The sequence below is a fragment of the Cantharellus anzutake genome, assembly GCF_015039405.1.
Source record: "Cantharellus anzutake strain C23 chromosome Unknown EI90scaffold_59, whole genome shotgun sequence".
NCBI classification, from domain to species: Eukaryota; Fungi; Basidiomycota; class Agaricomycetes; order Cantharellales; family Hydnaceae; genus Cantharellus; species Cantharellus anzutake.
In genome coordinates this window covers 82,339-105,181 of record NW_024067009.1, presented here as the reverse complement: position 1 = coordinate 105,181, position 22,843 = coordinate 82,339, and positions in this window count along the sequence as shown.

The following is a 22,843-nucleotide window of genomic DNA, read 5'->3' as shown; positions in this document are numbered from 1 at the left end:
TACTCTGGCAATATCGTCCTTGATACGTTCCGGCAATCCGTTGTAGAAAAAATGACGAAGCGCAGCTTCTCTGTAACCATGAAGTTGAAAGGCATGTCGGTTGAACTCGACAATGTATTTATTGATGTGGTGCCCGTCCTTCATGTCCAGGGTCATTAGTTGAACTTCGGTGTCACCCACAGGATCGTGAGGACCGAAGTTGGTTTGGAGTTCGTTGACGAACTCTTGATAGTTATTCATCCATCGCAGACGAAGCGTAGAATTTTGATCGAATAATAGATCCGGCTCGAACCAATCAAGGGCCATTCCCTTGAGGTAGGACTGCGCAAAGATGACCTTAGCGCGGTTGCTAGCAAAAGCGAGGGGACAGTCCTGGAAATTGAGTTTGCATTGGACCAGAAATACTCGGAGTTCTCGGGGCTCTTTCCCGTCGAACTGTTCAGCCTTGCGGACCTTGGTCCAGAGAGTGGAGGATGGTGGACGTGGTGGACGTCCGGTGTGACGAGCCAAGCTGGCAATGGCTTGGGCTAATTGTGCAATAGCCACGTTGGGGATGGGAGGATCAGCAGGAGGAGGGTCGACGAAGTCGGGGGCCTCGGAACCAAGTGAACGGGGTCTATGGGTTGTTCCGTGGTGTCTCCAAAATCGGAATCTGCAACTGGTGATCGATTCCTAACGGGATGCATGATTGGGGTCGATGGGAGAGGGGTTTCTAGATGAGAAAAGCTACGAAACTCAACTGGGTTTCTCGCCAATCGACTAGGACCAGGCTGTGAGGGTTCTGGGGATGGTGAGGCAGAGTTGGGAACTAATGTGCATAGTTGCGAACGAGTGCGAGGGGTTTTTGGTGCCATACAAGATGTGTACTAGTCAGGGAGTAATAAAATATTGTCAGAGACCAGGTTGAGACGAGGGAATGTCTCTGTGGTGGAGGGCTTTGGCCTCAGCGACTTATGCCAGGAGTGCTGTGCCAAGTAACACGTCCGTGCCCTAACTTACTAAACTGGCAACCAGAACTGAAGGGGGTAAACTCTAGTCGATTTTATTACTGAGGTGTAACCTATGTACAAGTTGAGTATATATAGTTACAACGAGGGCAGGTCCGCAAATGGTGGAGCCGAGCAGAGCGGAGCTAATGGGGTTAGACATTAGCCAATTGAATATTACTGACAAGTCGGGTTATGGGGTTAACAGAATGGTAGGTGATAACCCAGAAATGGAAAGGAGGGATAGGCCCGAAGGTGGGCTTGCAGGGCAAGCGAATGGATTACCCAGCGGAGGTGGGAGTGCGCTAGCAGATGTCGGAGCTGTCCGGAAGCCTTTGGGGCTCCATACTTAGGGAGGCGTAGGTAATAAATTGAAAGGAGGGGGTGGTGACCATCGAGGGGTACCGAGGTGATTGTGGAATACAGGGGCTCCGAGGTTAGTGAAGAAGGAGCAGAGGCAGACTGGAGGGATCGGAGGGAGTGGAAGTCGATGGCTGGGGATGGATATGACACCTCTGCATCCTCTGCATATTTTGCATTTTCCGTATTCTGTGCATCTTCCACATCCGGACCTCTGCCCACCTCTGCACCCTCTGCACCTCTACCACTCCTGGTTGACCTCCACACCCTGTAGTCAGGTCAACACTCCCCTCCATACCTTTGCTGGCCATCATGCTGTCCTCATTTGTGACACCACTGACAGACCACCCTCTGTTGTGGACTTATCAGTGCTGCACTGATTCCCGCATCCCATTTTGCAGACTTGTGTTGGTGCCGCACCGACCCCGCTTATTTGCGGACTTGTATCAGCACTGCATGCTGACCTCCACTTTTCCCCTCTGGCCATTTTTGTCACTTGGCAGCATACCATTCATTCCAGTGCCTATATTGTTCATCTATTCATTCACTTAACTTGCCAATATTGGCTCTTGATCCATGTGCTGATGCACTTCTTATTACCTGTCAATATTGGTACTTGATCCACTTTTGCTTTAGTTCATTACCTCCCATTTCCTGGGCTCTTGTCTTTATTCAGTTTGACAATCCCCACTCATTTCCGCACCGGACTGTGCTGGACCGACCGGCCCTTCTTTGTTTTCCTCCTACCTATTTATATCCTGTAAATACTTTTGGGGACCTCAGTCTGAAATCAACTAGAGTACCCCCCCTGTTCTGGTCTGAGTCCCTCCTGCAAAGGGGGCTTCCCCCTTCTGAGTCTGTGCTCGCAGAGTCCATGCTCCTCCTACAGGTCCACTCTGCCCGCTGTAGGAGAAATAACGGCCACACTATGAAAACCCATTATGGAAATATGCCAGATAAATCACAAAAATCTCATACGACAAGTAGATATGAGAACATAGAAGGACCTGAATTTTAACGAATTTTACGAATTTTTACGAATTATTACGACTATACACGATAAATCGAAAGAAAGAAAAATAACAAAAATACTTCAAGCTTACCATCAACGAGACGGAATTCTCGGGGGAATTTATAGCAAATATTAAACCAAGAATTAGGACAATCGACCAAGATTTGACTATAAAGATAATCAGAGAACCTCCACGGAAACTACTTTCCCACGTCCGCACACGTAGCAAGGATGGAAGTACCACGGAACAAAGATTCCTCAGGAACTAATGCAAAAGTCAAAGTCGTGTTTATAATAGGAAATGTAGATGTCACCCAAACGGAACCAATGAGAGTAATTACAGGGGAAACTACCCATAAACGACGGAGATATGACTAAAACTCCTGCAAAACGAGGACAATGTCTAAAAAGCAAGCGCGAAGATTAACTAGTAACGACCGAGACAAGCTTGATAGCCCATTAGAAAGGAAAGGATCTACTCTTAATCCTCCCAAATTTTCATAATAAAAGGATCATGCGTTAATGAGAAATCCAATAACGGGAATAGCGACATCAAAAGTCCGAGCTCAGGGACAAGACGATGATTGCGTAGGATCCATAATTAAAACATACAACGAAAGTTACACGGAAATTATGAAAAATAGGAAACTATAGTTATGCAAATTCTCAGCCCAAACGGTCCAGCCGTTGTGAAGTTATACCCATGACGGGAATATAGGAATCCGCATCATGTGTAATGACACGTGAGGGTGGCGATGCGCAGGGAACCGGCCGTCGGAACCGAGATCCGCACTTCGGCAGATCGCGAAGACCAATTTCCGTCCAAATAAGGAAGAGCCCGGTCAAACAAAGCACGAAAAGTGCAAAACAACCTTAGATCATGAGGGAAAAATCTGAAATAAATCACAGAAGCCCATATGAAAGAAATAAACACCCACGCATATCATAAATCCCGAACAACTAAACGAAAACGGCTCCCGCATACGAACAACTATGGGAACGACGCACGTGATTACCGAAGGTGCGCGCGAAACTTTGCTAACTCAACGAATACAGGGAAATAGGACACAACCTTAGTACCATTGGAAAGGTGGGAATAAATGAAAATTTATGATACCAAGAACGTGAGAAAACATCCAGAAATGAATGAGATAGAAGGACATGAAGTTAGAAACCTGAAAACACGCGGGAAGACAGCTTCAAGAGGTCTAGAGCCCTAAATAAAATACATGAAAATATGATATCTTCGAGGAAGACCTACTATAACAACGAACAATACATATGGAGGATTAGGATGTGATAATACAAAGGGGAATCAGGGAATATGAACGAAATTCACGAAAACTACTAAACTACGACGGACCATGGCAGGAATTTTAGGGAACGATGTTCTAATGAAGTAGAGAGCTATAACACATTCGTTTGAGTAATTCTTGATTACTAGCAACTTTTTCTTTCAGTTTTAAACCTGAATAATTCACTCATTTATCATTTCAGTCTCATTTTAACTAAATGTCACTAAATAAAATTGGAATAAATCAGCTGAAGGTCTCAGCACAGTCGCACGCATAGTAATGCGAGGTTTGAATTCAGTATGACCGAGTCATAGCGAACTTAATGGGAAATATGGGGAATTTGAAATAGGGAACTGCGGCAAATGCGGCGCAGACAAATTCTAATTAACCATTAAAATAGCTTAGGCGAGGAAGGACAATAAGGATTCCAGGCGCAGTCTGACCGCAGTAGAGCCGCAGTTCAGCGCAGCAAAGCGCAGTGGAACTATAGCGTGAAAATTTCACTTTTTATTCAGTTTGAGAAAAATACACTGTAAATAAATCCTGTAAATAGAAGGTAGAGCGTGAAAAAGGAAGGCGACCCAAGGAGTATAAAAGGGAGACCCTTTCTGCGACTTTTCGCCCCCCTTAGAGAAGTAAGAAAATAGAGTATTATTTTTCTCAAGCATTTCTGGTTGTCACTCCAGTGCGAAAAAGTGATATACAGTTAAGATTGCCACTGTAGTAAAAGGCAGCAATTAAGGAGAGAAATATTAAGTAGATATTTCAACAGGAGAGCTGGTTAACACTCCAGATTTCAAAGTGTAAACACAAAACAGTTATTTTGCTACTGTTAAAACAAGCAATAAAATAAGACAAAAATAGAACAAACTCAAGGGACACTCCAGACACCATCCAAATTCATTAACTGAATAGAATCTTTGAAACTTCACCAAGTAGAAGATTAAATTCAAGTTTAAATCCAAATTAAACAACGCTACACAGAATTACACCTAGACAAATTAATAAATTTCAATAAAGAAACAGCTCCGCAGGGCTCGGTTTATCTGTAAGTCAATTCCCAGGAACTTTAAAACTAACCCATAAAAATAGAATTAGCCAAAACACTCGGATTGGTACTATATTTACAATAAACAACACTAGTACACTTCCCCATCCTAACTAAAGAACCAGGGAACAGCTTGGTGGTGGTCTCGTTTGAACCTCCCAACTGACCTTCCTTCGTTCTCTCCTTCACCGCAAGTCTTGTTTGAAGTCTGCTGTAAGTGTCAATCTTTAAATATGGGATCTCCCACAAACGTCAAGCTCAGGGCACAGTGCTCCACTTGAGTTGCTGAGGCCGCGATCCCAATCTGCTAACTCTGAACAACACTTCCGGACATGCTGCAAATTTCCACCCACACATCCGCATGTGCACTCCAACAGACCTCTGTCAGGGACAGTGCAGGAGAGGTAGGGGCAGCGGTGTAACGCCTGGCGCTGGTGGCTCGGGTGGTAGCAGGGTAGCGGGGCGGTATAGCGGATAGCCCTCCCTCGGACTCACATCCCTCCATGGCTTCTTAGGCTGAAGCAGAAAGTGTATTGTTATTAGGATGGAGGGCTAAACTAAGTTAGGGTACTTGCCTGAAGCAGAAAGTGAGAAGAAGGTTACTTCTTTGGTTCTGCTTTTATATACAGGTGGGAATCGGTCATGTGAGGGTGCCACATCACTCCTGGATGGAGCCAGGATATCGTGGGTGGCTCCATGGGTGATCCTGAGTGTCAGAGAGAAGAGAAATACAAGTAGAGGTGCATGGCGCATCTGGGGGCATTGTGTCACGACTGACAAATCCCGGGGCTCCGTCAGCGGCAAATCAATGCCGACAGGCGATTCCTCCGACCCGAACCCATCCGTACCAGCCCCAACCCGATGTCTGTTCTATCGCCCATGCACCGCTTCCGCACCTTCCGCAACCTCTGTCCATTTCTGGTTGTCCTTGACACCTCTGGTCAGGTCGACACTCCCCTTCGTATCTTGCTGGCCATCATGCTGTCCTTTTATGACAGCACTGACAGACCACCCTCTGTTGCAGACTCATCAGCACCATGCTGATTCCCGCATCCCTTTGCGGACTTGTGTCGGCATCACACCAACCCCGCATCCTGATTTGCGGACTTGTATCGGTGCCGCGCGCTGACCTCCGCTTTTCCTCTGGCCATTTGTCACTTGGCAGCTTATCATTCATTCCTTGCCGAGTGCCATTTATTGTTTGCTTCCCTGCCAATATTGGCATTTGATCCCCTCTTTATTGGCACTAGGTTATTGATCTCATTCAGTTATTCATCAATAACCCTTGCCACTTATTGTTTATTGATCTGTTCCTCGTTTCCAGTTCCCGGGCTCTTGTCCTTATTTAGTTTGACAATCCCCGCTTATCTCCGCACCGGACCGTGCCGGACTGACCGGCCTTTCTATATTCCCTCTTGCCTATTTATATACCTTGTAAATACTTTTGGGGACCTCAGTCTGAAATCAACTAGAGTACCCCCCCTGTCTGGTCTGAGTCTCTCCTTCTGCAAAGGGGGCTTCCCCCCCTCTGAGTCCGTGCTCGCAGAGTCTGCGCTCCTCCTACAGGTCCACTCCGCCTGCAAGTCTTGTTTGAAGTCCGCTGTGAGTGTCAATCCGTAAATACAGGACCTCCCCCAAACGTCAAGCTCAGGGCACAGCACTCCACCTGAGTCACTGAGGCCGCGATCCCACTCTGCTAACCTTGAACAACACTTCCGGACGTGCCGCATATTTCCGCCCGCATATCCGCGCGCACGCTCCAACAGACCTCTGCATCACCTCCAACCCTGACTCAGACAGAAACCATCCATCTTCAGTCCGTCCCCTGACAGTCTGCCCGACTCTGACAGTATTCCATCTCTGACAATATTCCAGTCTCTGACAGCAATCCAGATCTCTGACACATGGTACCCCTCTACAGGTATGAAGGAGAAGGTCGTCCATGTGCAGAAAGAAGAAAGGAAAGGGAGATGGAAAGCAAGGAAGACAGACAGGAGTGGGAGAAGGAGGCAGCGTGCCCTGACATCACCCCCCCCCCTTAAGCCTCTTCGCCTCGAAGTGGCCAGAGGGTTATCTCGCTCTCTGCCTGGGGTGCCTGGGTGGGCTCTGTGGAACTCCTCGATCCAGTTGCAGGCATTGGCCAGGTCGCCATGGGGGAGCCATTTGTTCTCGGAATTTGGCCAGCCCATAAACTTCACCAGGTACCAGAGCTTCCTGCAGCACCAGTGGGAATCGAGGATCTTCTCGACTTTGTACTCTTCTCCTCCATCTACAATTTCAGGGCCTGGGCAGGGGTTGGCAGGTCGTTTGGGGATCTCATCTGGGCAATAGGGTCGAACATTTGTTACTGATACCACTGGGTGGACTCCTTTTTGTTGTGCCATGAGCTGGAGTTTGATGGTGGCGGGGGATATGACTTCAAGGATTTTGAAGGGGCCCATCCATTTGTGGTCTAGTTTCTTGGTCGGGCAGTCCATGGTATAGTTCTGGGTGCTGAGCCAGACTTGATCACCCTCCTTATACTCAGGCGCTACTTCTCGATTTCGGTCATAGTAGTGGGCCATCTCCTCCGCTGCATGCTCTAGTGCCGCCTTCGCCTCTTCCTGCATTTTCATCATTCCTGAGGTGAATGCATCTGCAGCCTCAACCTCTGATGCACATGTGGGTTCCATCCCCATCCTGGGGCGCTGCCCAGTGTCGAGCTCGAAGGGGGTGCAGTGGGTCGATGCGTGGATGCAGTTGTTATGGGAGAATTCCGCTAGCGGGAGCCAGTCCGCCCAATCAGCTTGGCAGTGGTTGACGAACACTCGGAGATAAGCTTCTATCTCTTGGTTCACCTGCTCTGTCTGTCCATCCATCTGCAGGTGGTAAGGCGTCGAGGGGGTTAGCTTGACCGCTAGCAGGGCCGCTAGCTCTTTGGAAAATTGGGAGACAAAGGTGCTTCCCCTGTCACTGAGGATCAGTCTGTGATGCTTCCAGACATGTTCCAAGAAGAGTCTGGCGATCCCTGCTGAGTCTACCGTCGTGACTGTAGGGATTGCGTGGATGCATTTGGAGAGGCAGTCCACCACGACTAGGATGGCATTGTAGCCTTTTGACTCAGGGAGCTCTCCAATCATATCTATGGAGATTACCTGCCAGTGGTGTGCAGGGACCTTGTTTGGCATGAGTTTCCCTACCTTCTGCGAGGGGAACGATTTGACACAGTTGCAGGCATCGCACCCCACTACATAGCAGCCTACATACTCTGCCATCCAGGGCCACCAGTAGTCGCGGGAGACAAGCTCCAGGGTTTTCCATTGCCCCAGATGTCCCATTGCCTGCACATCATGGTGTAGGTGCACCAGGTCGTGGTGGAGTTGTGGGTCCTTTGGGACATACACCTTCCCCTGGTAGAGGATCAGTTCTCTGTCTTTACCCCATTCATCCATCCTGAGCATTCCATCCCCTAATTCCCTTAGTGCTTTCACCACCTTCTCATCGCAGTCTTTCGCCACCCAAATTCTTCCCAGGATGGTTGCTTCTTCTCCCTCCACCATGACGGCTTCAGTCGTGTGGGCCTTGAACCACTCTGACTGAAGGAGGGTCAGGCTTTCATTGTCGTCCTTCCCCTTTGGGTGGTCGATGTGGTGTGAGAGGGCATCCGGTTTCCCCATGAGTTTCCCTGGTCGGTGGATGAGGGTGAAGTAAAAGCGGGACAGGAACAGCAACCACCACACCTGGCAGCGATTCAGCCGCTGCATGGTGCAGAAATAGCCTAAGTTGCGGTGGTCTGTGTAGATATCCACCTTTTCCTCCACCCCTTCTACAAAATTGGTGCTACTCTTCTAGCGCCCATACTATTGCAAGCATCTCCTTGTCATAGATTTTGTAGTTGCACTCTACCTTGATGAAACTCTTGGACATGAAGGCAATGGGGTGGTATTCACCATCGGTTTGGAGCTGGGACAAGACCGCGCTGGTGGCGAAGTTGGAGGCATCGCACTCAAGTTTGTAGCAGCCGGAGTCAGCAGGGAATGCGAGGATGGGGGCGGAGGTGACGGCTTCCTTGAGGGCATGGAAGGTGCATTCTTCGCTCTCTCCCCATACCCAGGCCTTTCCTTTGTGGGTCAGCGAATGGAGTGGGTACGCCATCTCGGAGAAGTCCTTGATGAAGTGGCAATAGAAGTTCATGAAACCTAGGAAGGATTGTATGTTATGGAAATGGGAATTTCCCATTTTAGACTCTTATGGGTTCTGTATCACATGATTTGTATAGTAATTAAGTTTATCCAATCAATAATCAACCAAAAACCCGAGAGTAATGTCTCTGTGAAAACATCTATAACAACACCTGCCATATCTATTGTAAAATCATATGAGCTCAACTTCTACCCTTTTCCACTTTCCTGCACCAAGAACGGACGAAAATGGGCACCTCCGGCCCCATTTTTGTAACATTGTACCTCCTTCACCCTCGTCGGGGTCAGCCAGTCAAGGACTCCCTGAACCTTCACTGGGTCCATGGCGATGCTTCCTTTGGAGATGACAAGTCCGAGGTATTCGATGCGGCACCACTCGAACTTGCATTTCTCTGGCTTGAGGAAGAGCTTCCTCCACTGCAGCATTTCCACCACTTCACACACCACCTTCTGGTGCTCCTCCAGGGTGGACGTGAAGATTAGAATGTCGTCCATGTAGCAGATAACGACCTCCCGGTCAATGAAGTCCTGGAGGATGTCGTTCATCATAGTCTGGAAGTGTAAGGTGGGTGTCCTAGAACCCAGCTGTGAGTATCAAATATGTATGATTCACAGTGGGTACGATAGTGACCTCCCTGGGTCATGTGACCCCTACATACATGGACTGTGACCTGACAGGAAGGTCACTGGGGAGTTACACAGCCCGAAGAACATTACAATGGGTTCAAACAGGCCTCGGTTGGTTGCGAACGCTGCTTTCCACTCGTCTCCATCCTTGATTTGCATGTTGTTGAACCCCCAGCGCAGATCTAGCGCCAAGAAATACTTCGCATTTCGAAGGCATGCAAGGATGTTGGAGATGAGTGGGAGGGGGTACGAGTTCTTGACTGTTATCTCATTGAGTTTTTGATAGTCTTGGACCAGGTGCAGGGACCCATCTTTCTTTTTGACGAAGAATACCGGGGCACCCATCAGCGACTTCGACGGGCATATGCATCTGTTCCACAGGTTCTCATGTAGGAACTCGTCTAGTTCCTTTTGCTCTGGCCAGGACAGAGGGAAAGTCTTCCCTCTGGGGAGCTTAGCATCCGGGGTCAGGTCAATGGCGTGGTCCCAGGGCTTTCGGGGGGGCAGCACATCGAAGGCTTCTTTTGAGGATACATCCCAGAAGTCCCTGTAGTGCTCTGGTACCAGCTCCTCCAACATTGATGGCTTCGCTCCCGTGTCCTGGGCTTCCTCTGCTAGGTGCTGGGACAGCATGGTCATTGCCCTTAAGTCGTGTCCCCACTCTGGCAGGATTATGGCAGTGTAAATCCCATCCCCTGGCTCCACTTTGAGGGTTCCTTCGGCAGTTGCCTGTGGTGACTGGCAGGAGGAGGGGCACTGGGACATGACGACTTTCTGCTGTACCCAGTTGACTTCCGGGTTATGGTGTAACAACCACGAGTGCCTGATGATGAGGGACTGCTGCCCCAGGTTTGCCACAGCGAAGCGGGCCCACTCTGTGTGTTGGCCAAACGTCAGCAGGGCTTCCAGCTCTTCAGTGATGGCTCCATTCTCGTTGGGTGTTCCATCTACGTTTCACACTGGGATGGTTGGGGGAGCGGGGTCGTCTCGAGCCCATGTTTTCGGACAAAGTCTGGGCTTACAAAGTTCCCAGTCATGCTGGAGTCTAACAGCGCTGACACCGCAACTGCGGTGAGGGATGGTAGTGCGGTCACCTTCACCTTCATGTTGAGGGAGCGGGGGGACTGTTTGGCAAGCATGCAGATGGCAGGCAGGGAGACAGCTACCTGGGGTGGTAGGCCAGTTCTGGCGCATTCTCTGGCTGAGGATGCGGTTTTCCTCTATTTGCAATTACCTGGTGGAATTTGGACAGCGGTGCAGACTTGCACATCTCTCTGTATTTACACTGGGTACTATTGCTTGGGGGCAGCTGGGATGCATCCTTCACCAGTCGCCTTCCTGAAACCCCTCTGTGGGGTCTGCTTCCTCTGTCTCCTCATCCCTCTCGGGTGTCCCCACCAGTTGGCTCCTCAGCTCCTCTGTGAGCGCTCGAAGGTCCTCTGGGTGCATGTGGCGTATTCAGCGGACCTTTGGGAGGGGGCAGTCTCACGTGAAGTGCCCGGGGGCATTGCAGTTGAGGCACAGCCCTCGTCATTGGTCTGCCCTCGAGCGGTTGAGCTCCATTGGCTGAGGGCGTGGGGCTGGGGGGTGTGGGGTCGCAGTCATGGTGGTGGTGGGGGTGGTCCAGGTGGTGGGCATGCAAAGGGCTGGTTGGCAGTGGCAGTCTTGTGGGTGTTTACACATGGGCAGTGGTGGATGTGGGTTAGGTGTAGGAGTTTCCGCAATTGTTACTTGCAGTTCCTTGCATACAATATTGTGTGTGGGGCCTCGAGTTGGAGGAAGGTGTTTTCACGGGTGCCTCAATGGCGTATTACTGTGTCACTTTCCCATTCTTCGAGGGTAGAGTTATTGCCCTGGAGGAGGGTTTTTTCCAAGTTGTTCATCTGGACATCTGATTGCTGTGTCAAATGCAATGACATAACCTGGGCTACATTGTTGAGCTGTAGACTCGATGAAGTGGGTGCTTCCTGGGTGGGAGTGGGTTGTTGTGTTCCCAAGCCACTTGGCTCAGGTGTAGAGTACAGTAAGTTTACTGTTCTTCCCATGGGGAAGGATGGTCGCTGGCTCGTCTGTCCAGCACAGAGACTTGCATGTCTCTCCCAGTATTTGGAAGCTTTCGCTTCCCACCCCACAGCTTTTGTGGTGCATTCCTCAGGAGTCCTGAGTGGTTTGAACTGGGACTTCACATAGGCAGCTTTGCCTAGTCTTTCCCAGGAGATTTTCCCCCTGTTCTCTGGGGAGTTGTAATCCTCTGCGAGTTTTGCGATGCTCGGGAGTTCCAAGAAATATTTCTTGCTTTTTCACAAAGGTCTTTGTGTACCTTGCTGCTTTTAAAGGTGGCTTTGGCCTGTTCGTACCAGTGTACGAATGCTTTTCCACTCACACTTGTCCACCAAGCATATGCAGCGTCATGTGCCACTTCTGACCCTGCTGTTCTCCTCATGGGGAAGCTGGGGTCAATTGTTATGTCGATGGGAGCTTCGACTTTGCTGAACTCATTGAGTTTGGTGGTCTTGTATAACATGTGGACACTTCCCTGCAGGGTGGCTTGCCCATAGGGTGCTGAGGTACTCAGCGGCCCACTGCCTCTGGCAGTGGTCCCTCCTTGGGGGTCTGCCATTGGTTGCCTACTGCTCTACCTCTTCCCCTCAACATGGGTTTGCCCTCCTGAGGGCAGGCCCTTATGCAACCCAGACAGGGTTGCCTACCCACAGGGTGGCGGGTCAGTGCCCCGCCCCTTGGTGTGCTAGTCCCCACTTGGGGTTGTGCCTCATGAGGCCTGGCACTGTATCCCCTCCCCTGACCTGGGAGGCCCCCATCATAATGGGTTTCGCAGCGAGGTCTGCCAGTGCACATGCTTCTTTGAGCTCGCATTTTAATATTTCGATCTCCCTCTTCTGGAGATTGACTACTCTCTCTGTCTCTCAGAGAGGCATAGATCCCTTTGGCATCTCTGCATGCTCTATTGTATTCACACCTCGAATGGGCGCAATTATTGCAGGCGTCATCTGACACCCTCAAGTTGTCAGACCATGCCTGTTTGGATGGCCTGGACGAGGAGCTGCTGTCACTCCCTCCTCTCCCTCCTATGAGGGACTTCATCTCTTTCAACTCCTGATGGAGTTGACCCAGCTGGGCAGCTACCACTGATGCAATAGCTAATTCCCAGCCTACATTTGGCTGGGGTGTTGTTGGACCTGGGCCAAATTGGCCAATCCAGGGGGTGATTTGGCCAGGGAAGTTCCCTGGAGAGTAGGCCTGGGGCTGCAGCAGCAATTGCTGCCCCTGGAATGGCACTTGCTGCGCCATCAGTGCAGTTTTCACCACATATGGTTGAAAGCCCCTTTGGGGAGGCTGGGGATATATGGTGCCCATTGGCATCGCAGGAAGTTGTTGATTTGTGGTGTAGGTGGGCACAGCCAGTACCACACAAATGAGCCAATTATCGCAATTCTACCACCCACGTTGTAACAGGTCTATCCAACTAGACTCAAGACAGGAAGGGGGGGGATAGGAATCTCACTGAGGGTCAGGTCTGAATGGGTGTATTGGTCCTCTAGAGTGTGGTGCTGATACTCTCTAGCTACTATACAGCGCGTCACAGTATCACAGAAGAGTCCGGTAATGACAAATAAAGAAAGAACCATTGGCTAAGGGTGGTAGAATTGCGGGATTTGGCTTGTTTATGGTACACCAGCAAATCCCCATTACAACGTCAAGCACCTCACTTCAAAAACACATCACCCACTGTTTCAGATACCCCTTCCATGTTTCCCATATCTCTTCTGATTTTTCAAGCCATTCCTGACCATGCACAACCATCAGTTTCCAAATTGGGTAACTGTCACCCGCATATTCCACCGCTTCCTCCATATCTCCATCAATTCTCCACCGATCTGGACGAATTTGGTATCGTTGGAAAGCCCTTGTCAACACGAGTCGAACGGTGTTATGAGTGATGAATTTGGTTCTGCGGTTGAGGCGATCGCCATGTTTCTTTATTTCCTTAACAACGTCAATATTGCTTTGATATTGCTTTTTTCTTATTTGTTCCTTGTGGATCTGTTGCCGTCCTAAACCCGTCGGATCATTTGGATTTCTATGCATACTTTTTTCATATTTATAACTGCCTCTTTCCTGTATTTTACAAAAAGGACTCCCCCAACAGAGAGAGGTGCTCCCCAACAAAGATGAAGTTTTAGCAGACATTACCAGCGCCCAGAGTGGCGAATACGAAGCCAAAGAGGCTCAAGATATAGTGCAGGGACAGAGTTCCATTAGTTTGATATTTACGACTTTTTCATTTTTTATCACATAGCACCAGACCATTTCTCCCCCCCCCCCCCCCCTTCTCATCATCTGAACCTCCCCTGGAGCACTCCCAACTCTGTGGCCCCCTCTCTTTCTCATTAGGGTGGTAGATCCCTTGCCCCCTTACAGCAGCACTTGTTTGTGCCACATGTGTCATGTAGTCCATGGCACTTTGTTGTGCCTCGTGTTGTCGTTGGTCCAAGGAGCTTTGCTCCCTGGGTTGTTGTATCTTGATATCCGGTGGCTTGTTCAGATCATATTGAGGGTTACCTCCCCCAGAGAATGTGGAATGTCTACCTCCTAGCGTTTCTGCACATGACACCACCTTGAAAAGAGAGGGAAAACATCTTCAGAACAGAACACACACTTACCCACCCACTGTCAGGGCACACCCACCTGACCCGGCCCCACCCGGCCCCACTTCACCTGGTACCCCGCCACCCAGCCTTCTCCTACCTCCTCCCCCCTTCCTCTTTCTTTCTTTCTCCACTTCACTTCCTCTTCATTTATTTCACTTTCTCTTATTTTCTCTTTATTCTACACGGACGATCTTTCCTTGTATCAATGTACCATTGACCCACCCACAGCATGCTCATGACACGCCCAGCCCAGGCACCTCGGGTGACCCCTGCTACGTCCAGCTCGTGCGTTCACAGCGGATGCCCTCAGGATCCCCCACGGGGACACCTGGGTGACTATGGCTGTATGCGAGGATGATGTGGCACTCGTCATGTGACCCAAGCCGCATGTATATAAACATACCTGAAGTGGGAACCGAAGAAGTAGCCTTCTTCTCACCCTTTTCCACTTCAGTCTAAGTGGCCAGGGACTGTCTCCTGAGCCGGGCCCGCCAGTATGCATGCCCGCTCCACACCCTGCGAGACTTCTAGTGTCGGGCATCTCACCCGGGCCTCCTCTACCCCAGACACATCCCTGACACCCACCCACCCCCATGGCTGAACACCAAAATTCAGACCCAGGAGGACTACTTGACACCCACAACCTGCCAGTCCACCCAATGCCAGGATGGCAGGACCTAGCTGCACTGCAGACCACCTTACATGGCCCAAGGGACAAGGAAATGGGGGATGACATCCCCTTCGACCGTGTAGAGCTCACAGAAGATGACCATGAGGTCATCGACAATGTGACCGAAGCGATGAAGGAAACACTCGATAAGATCAAGGTCACCAGTTCTATGGGCCTATGGCACCACCTTGTCAGGGACCGACCCGGGGTCAAGAGCGCCTGGGTATATCGCCCGGAGCTGAGGGTCCGGTAGGGTGTGATGTGGGCATGCATAACAATGGGCCCGAAGCAGACAAGGGTCCCTGGCCACTCAGGCTAAAGTGGGAAGTGTGTTATTGTTATTAACAAGGGAAATGTAAGCTACTTGCCTAAAGTGGGAAGTGTGAGAAGAAGGTTGCTTCTCAGTTCCTACTTAGGCTGTATTTATATACATGTGGTTGAGGCCATGTGGGAAGCGCTGTAGGCGGGCACAGCCGGTACTGCACAAACGAACCGAATATCGCGATTTCCCCATCCCTGCACATCTGCACTTCACTAAACACGTCGCACACATCCTCATATAACATTTCTACCCTTCCACGATTTTTTTCCTATTTTTCCAGACACATTTCCAGTCCCCACAGACCAAATTCCCACGCCCATCCAGCAGCGCGGCCATACTCAGACTGGATTTCACTTATCTCAGCAACCACTGCACCGATTTGGACGATATTGGTACCGTTGGAAACGCGTCATTTAGGAGTATTAGGATCCATGATTAGCGGGAGTTCATTGGCGATGGATAGAGTTGGGTATTTTTTGGCTGGAAATCATTTATTGCTTTATTGTTTTCTTGATTATTGTTTTCCCTTCTTTTTTCCGATATTGTTTGTTGCCCATATGATCCACCTAAGCACATGGGGCACATCGGATATTTTCCTTCATTTTTATTTGATCATTTCTCATATATACCTGTACATGAGGATGTATCTACCTTTTCCTTTGGGTTAGAAACCACCGAGTTTGCCCCTCCCAAGCTAGTAGGGAGTATTACGACGAAGAACATCAGTAAGAAGACCTCTAGATCAGTCCTCGCTTTAGTGTCACCCAGAGAGGTGGGGTGAGAGATTGATTAGAGCCACCCATGCACCGCACCGGACCATTACCAATTCCCTTTACCCCCTTTTCCCTGACCTGTTGGATACCTATCCGGTCCCCGTCCTTTCCTGTTTTCCTAGTGGGTTAGATCCCAAGCCCGCTTACAGCGCCACGTCATCTACACACACAGCCACATCCATCTGGGTACCTCCATAAGAGGTCCCAGGAGCATCCGGTATGTGGGAGGTCATCCAGTGTGTCCGGGTCCGGGCATGTTACACTGCAACCAGGTCAATGGTACATTGATACAAAGGAAGTCGTCCATGTGATAAGAAAAGAATAAAGAGGAAAGAGAAGAGTAAAAGGGGAAGAGGGGGGAGGTTGGGAGGAGCGGATGGTGGGGCACCGGGTCAGGTGGGGCTGGGTCAGGGGGGTGTGCCCTGACACACCTGCAATACTTTGGAGACTGGATGCACAAGCTGTCACACCTAGACCTCGATTATAATGAACCCACTACTGCTGAGTCTAAAACCGATAACTCTGATAAAATTAGCACCATACTCGCAGAACTGACCAAACGAGTAAATACACTAGAATTAGGCCAAAACACACAAAACACCCCCCTGCCCAGAGACCCAGTGACTGTAGCTGCCCCCATGTCAACCCCCAGTGCAACATGGGCGCACATGGTGGCTAGGCCCCCACCACCCAAACCGAACCTGACACCCATGTCCCCACTGGACGCATCTGAACCTGGCCCATCAGCAGACCCAAGGTGCCTCATTATCCAGTAAGCCCCCCAATCAGATCGGAAGAACACCTGAATGGCATCGAAACGAGAAAGAAGATAAACGACATGCTGGAGACGAAAAACATCCCCCAACACCTGAGAGTAATGGCCATCAGCTACTCGATTGCAGGCAACATCAAGTTAACCTCTGCACCGACATGCAAGGCATCAGACCTTGTCACCTTTGGCCATGAGATGGTGGCCATCATCACCTGGAATGACTGCGTAAAGATCAACAAGATCCCCATGCACAGCAACAACAAACTGATAACACCCAGAATGGTTCACAAGGAACTGGCCACATATGTACTGCAGTACAAGAACCTGAAGTATTGGAGACCACCAAAGTGGCTGGGCACAGATAAAACAATTCACGCTAAGGATTTCGTGTCTATTGTTGTCAACCTCTCTAACAAAAAAGACAGAGACACCATGCTGAGCCTGAGGATGGTTTATCTCTTCAACACGAGGTGCACAGTCACACTGTATGAGGACCGAGTACAGATCCACACATGCAGCAAATGCGGCATGCTCTCCCACTGCACTGCACACTGCAAGCAGCCGAGATGTCTCAAATGCAGAGTGAAAGACCACAAAACTGAATCCCACCCCAAGGATGGTGAACACCGGTGTATCAACTGCAAGGGGAAACACGACAGTGCACATAAAGACTGTAAGGCCAGGTGGAGCTGCATGGGTCTCCCCCCAGCACCGAAAACCATGCCAACACAGCAGCCCCCCCCCATCAGACACCCCAGTTGAAAAACCCCCGAAAAAGAAAGGGAAAGGTAAGCAAAAACCACCTACCCTCCAAACTGTACAAGATGAACCCCCGGAACCCGGTCTGTCGGACCATGACCTAAGCACCATAATGAACCAACATGGCACATCCATCCACGGCCATCGTCTTCCACTACCTCTGCTCCTTCTTCACTAACCTCGGAGCTCCCATATTCCACAATCACCTCTGCCTCCCTCGATGGTCACCACCCCCTCTTTTCAATATATTACCTACACCTCCCAAGTAAGTACATGTCTTGTATGGCACCCAAAGCCCCTCGCACTCGTTTGCGATTATGCACATTAGTTCCTAACTCTGCCTCACCATCTGCCGAACCCTCGCAGCCTGGTCCTAGTCATCTGGTGAGAAACCCAGTTGAGTTTTGCAGCTTCTCTAATCTAGAAACCCCTCTCCTGTCAACTCCGATCATGCGTCCTGTTAGAAACACCAGTTGCAGATTCCGACTTCGGAGACACCATGGAACAGCCCATAGATCCAGTTCACTTCTTTGGACTCAGTTCCGAGGTCCCCAATTTCGTTGACCCTCCTCCTGCTGATCCTCCCATCCCCACTGTCCCAACCACTGACGATGCCGAACCCATGCCGAACCCATGCCGAACATAGCTATTACACAGCTAGCCCAAGCCATTGCCAGTTTGGCTCGTCACATTGGATGTCCACCTCCTCCACCTTCCTCCGCTCTCCAGACCAAGGTCTGTGAGCCCAAACAGTTCGACGGTAAAGATCCCCGTGAACTCCAAGTATTTCTGATCCAGTGTGAACTGAACTTCCAGGACTGCCCCCTCACTTTTGCTAGTGACCACACCAAGGTCATCTTCGCACCATCCTACCTCAAGGGGATGGCCCTTGATTGGTTCGAACCGGACCTGTTATTCAATCAAAATTCTTCACTTCATCCTTGATGGATGAATAACTACCAGGAGTTTGTCAATGAACTTCAAACGAACTTCGACCCTCACGATCCTGTGGGCGATGCCGAAGTTCAACTAATGACAGTGGATATGAAGGATGGGCACCACATCAACAAGTATGTCATCGAGTTCAATCGACATGCTTCTCAACTTCATGGTTACGGAGAAGCCACACTCTGTCGTTTTTTCTATAACAGATTGCTGGAACATATCAAGGATGACATTTCCAGAGTAGGTAAACCTTCTACTCTTTCGGAACTTCGCACCTTGTCACAAACTTTCGATGCATGCTATTGGGAGCATAAATCCGAAGTGACACGTCATGCAAAACCCTCCTCCAATGTCTTCGACAAGTCCACTACCACTTCTCACTCTGACCCCGTTCCTTCCTCCTCCTCGTTCAACTCCGCTTCCAGTAGCAAGCCTCTGAAGGACAACAAAAAAGTCCAAGGCCAGCTCTGCTAAGCCAGATCTTTTGTCAAAACTCGGAGACAACAGCAAGCTCACACCACAAGAGTGTAAGCATCGTCTCGATGAGAAACTTTGCATGTTCTGCAGTCAGTCTGGCCATATGGTCAAGGACTGTCCCAAGTCTTCTTCTCACATGTCTAAGGCCTGTACAGCCCAGACCGAGGAGCAAGGATCTGCTTCCACAGAAGCAAAAAATTAGTCCGCACCCCTGTGGACTCCGCACAGACCGGGGGTTGTGATTCTTCCCTCCGTGCACTCAAAGAAGTGCACTTAAATGCGTCTTCCATCTCCGACTTATCCTCCCTCCACATTCCTGTTTCGTTTTCTCTTTCTGATGGTCTATTTTCTCCTCTCAATGTTGACCCTTCGGTTGATGTTCTACCCATTGTAGATAGTGTTGCTGATGTACCACTCTCTCCTCCTCCCCCTCCTCCTACTTCCATAGATCGTTCCACCTCTCTCCATTTCTCTTCTCTCTCTTCTCCTGTTTCTTCTTCTCTGTCCGATGTAAGGACAAACAATAAACTCTTCTGCACCTATGAGAACGTTCCTGCACTCATAGACTCTGGGTCTTCGGACTGCTTCATCAACAACACATTCGTGAAGAAGTTGGCCCTGAAGACATATCAGATTAAACCTCTACAACTACGCCTTTTCGACAGTAGATCGCCCGAAACAAAAGAAACGCTGCAAGAGAGACTCCCTCCAGCAAAAACCCCTCCAAAGGAAAAATCCCCATTGGATAGCGACCCTGTGAAGGCAGGGGAGCAAGAAGAGTACCTGGCCGAAGTGAGAATACTCACTCCCTACCCAGAGGGAGTGAAGCCAGAAGCTCTAAAGAATGGGCCCGCTTTCCCTGACAAGAAATGGTCAGGGGAGAACAACATGGAGTCGTTCTGGCAGTGGTTCACAGAACTACTGGGATTCCTTGCCTCATGAGGATGCAAAGGTCCCCAATTCGACGAAGTCCATCTGGACTGCTTGATTGTAAGGAGTGGTAACCCCACCCTTACTTTCTATCTTTATTTTATATCTGTCTCATAATAAACATGTATAAACAATGTATATACAATAATGTGGGAATTTGGGAAAAGGAACAGAACTCCTTTTCCTCCCCATCATTGATAATTAAAGCTCCATACAGCTCAACTTTATTGATGACCTGAGGATTGAGGAGAACTGGGGTTGGAACCTACACCAACCCCTTACAGCAAAGCAGATGGATCTTTGCACTGGTAATCAATGCAAGAAATCATAATTTGAACATGATTCTCGACATCACACCAATGCCAGACATGTGACTGATCCAAGAATCAGTTGCCAGAGCAACATACCAATCCAAAATCGATATGTCGGACGCTGTAGGAGTGCATAATGGGTGTGCTCAATTTCATGGAACCTTATGCAGCAAATACATCAAAATTGGGCTCCCACCCTTGTACAGAATCGTAGGAGGGAGTAATAAGAAAGAAAAAAGAGGGTTTTCGTACGAACCGAAAGAGCCTTTCCATGAAGGAATTGGTTGAAATTTGGTGGAAAGATTCAACCTGAGATGTCCTCATGTGCAAAGTCCATGCACTTGACCACGACCATGGGAACAAGGTCAAAAGTTGATGCAAGAGGACGATCTTGGGGTCATTAAATCCAAAGAAAAATGCCCAAAGACTCAGTGTTGAATTTCACTCTAATTGGTTCAGTGGTTGTGGAGATATTCTGATTGTCAGTGTTAGAACTGGGCGAGGGCAGACAATTCCAGAGGAGAACCGGAGACTTAGCAAGGAGGGACCTTGGCCTCAGCAACTCATGCAGAGCGCTGTGCCATTGCTGTTTGTCCATTTGGTCCTTAATTTTAGAGGCAGTGAGCAGGAAGTCTCTAGGGGGCATTTCAGGTCAATTTTAGACTGAAGGTCCAAAACGAGTATGTTGTCAGGGCACGCCCCGCCCAACCCCCGCTCCGCACCGCTTCTCCCTCTTCCTTTCTCCTTTCCTCCTTTCTTCCTTTCTTTCTTCCTCTCTCTCTCACATGGACCACCTTTCCCGCTGCTCAATGTATCACCGACGCGCACGCCCATTTCCCCTCCTGTATCTTACCATCCCTACATTGCTGCCACCGCCGCTGCACTCGCCCCACACCCACAGTGGGCCCTCTTGGGATCTCCTGCGGAGACACCCGGAGAGCCGTGGCTGTGTGCAGGGGTGACATGGTGCGCCCCACGTGACCAATCCTGCATGTATATAATAACAGCTGGAGTGGGAACCGAAGAAGTAGCCTTCTTCTCATATTCCCACTTCAGGCAAGTAGTGTAGCCTTCCCTTTTAATGATAACTCATATTCCCACTTCAGACTAAGTGGTTGGGGATGCTCACCCCACGACAGGATCACCGCCATGCACAGCCGCTATTCATCCCGCCGAGTCCCGCACGCCGGGACCTCGCCGCTTTCGGAGCTGTCCCTGACAGCAGAAGAAGGCTTCAACCTCATCTCCCCTGCCTCCCCCGCTATGGTGACCGAAGAGCAGTACGATGAACTGCTGTCCCAATTCCAAGAGCTCCAGGCCATCGTAGAAAGCCAAGCTCAAAACCAGCCCCCAGCTGCGCCTGCACCAGCGCCGGCTCCTGCACCGACACCCGCACCTGCCCCCAGACCCAAACCGCCTAAAGTTGCCCCCCCCCCACCGCCTTCTCTGGAGCAGCCGAAGACCTTGACCGCTTCAAGGCCAAATGCGGCATATATTTCCATGTCCAAGCGGCAGAATTCCCCAACGCCCTCTCCCAGATCCTTTTCGTCCTGTCCTATATGAAGGGAGGGACTGTGGGGGCGTGGGCAATGCAGCGCACCATCGCGCTACTGATGACACGCTCCCCCTGGCTCACCATGGACGAGTTCAACATGGAACTCGACGCCATGTTCCAGGACCCGAACTGCAAGGCCACAGCCAGACAGAAGCTGGCCACTCTGCAGCAGGGCAACGACTCCGTGGATAAGATCATCCAGGAGTTTGAGATCCTCGGACCCACCTCACGGCTAGGGGACGTGGGGCTAGTGGATCGCTTCAAACAGGCGATCAACTCCTGCCTCCACGAGAGCATTTACCGCCTCCGCCCCATGCCAACAACCTGGGCTGAGTGGAAACACGAGGCCACCCTCCTCGACAACCAGTGGCAGCGTTTCCAGGTGATGCAACCCCGCTTAGCCCCTGCCAGGCCCCCACTCTTACCCCTGAGACCCCCACTCCCCACCACTCTCCCGCAGCCACGCCCCCCACCTGCTGCTGCCGCACCCCAGCCCCCTGTGCCCCGACCCATGGCAGGAACAGGGCCACAACCCATGGACCTCGACCGCTTGAGGATTGACCAGAGGCGAAACAGGCTGTGTTACAACTGTGATGCACCAGGGCACATCGCATGGGATTGCCTGCAACCGAAAACCCGCCGAGCCCAACAGATGCACCCTGAAGACCTCAGAGCACTCATGGAGGGGCTGAGGAGACAGCTGGTGAACGAACCAGAGACAGAGGGAGAAAGGCAGGAGGTGGAGGCCCAAGAGGATTTTCAGGACGGCAACCGGTGAGGGACGCGCCCCGGCCGCCTGCAGGCAATAGTACTAGCTCGTGTAGATACCGTGAGGCACCTAGCCCAGCGCCGACATCTAAATTCCACCGAGTCATTGCCAAGAAGAAGAGGAAAAACGCGTCCTCAACCAGCAAGGGGAGAGAAGCCCCAGAAACGGCATCAGAGGTAGCGGTCCCGCCACCCACCATCTATGTGTTGTCCAAGCACCCCCCCAGATCCCTCAACCTCGCCATGAAGCTGACCACCTTAACGTCCCTCGCCAGCATCTCCGTGTCGGCGCTCCTAGATTCCGGAGCTACAGGGAACTTCGTGAGCCCTGAGTTCGTCAGAAAACACGGGCTTGAGACGACCCCACTCCCTCAGCCCATCC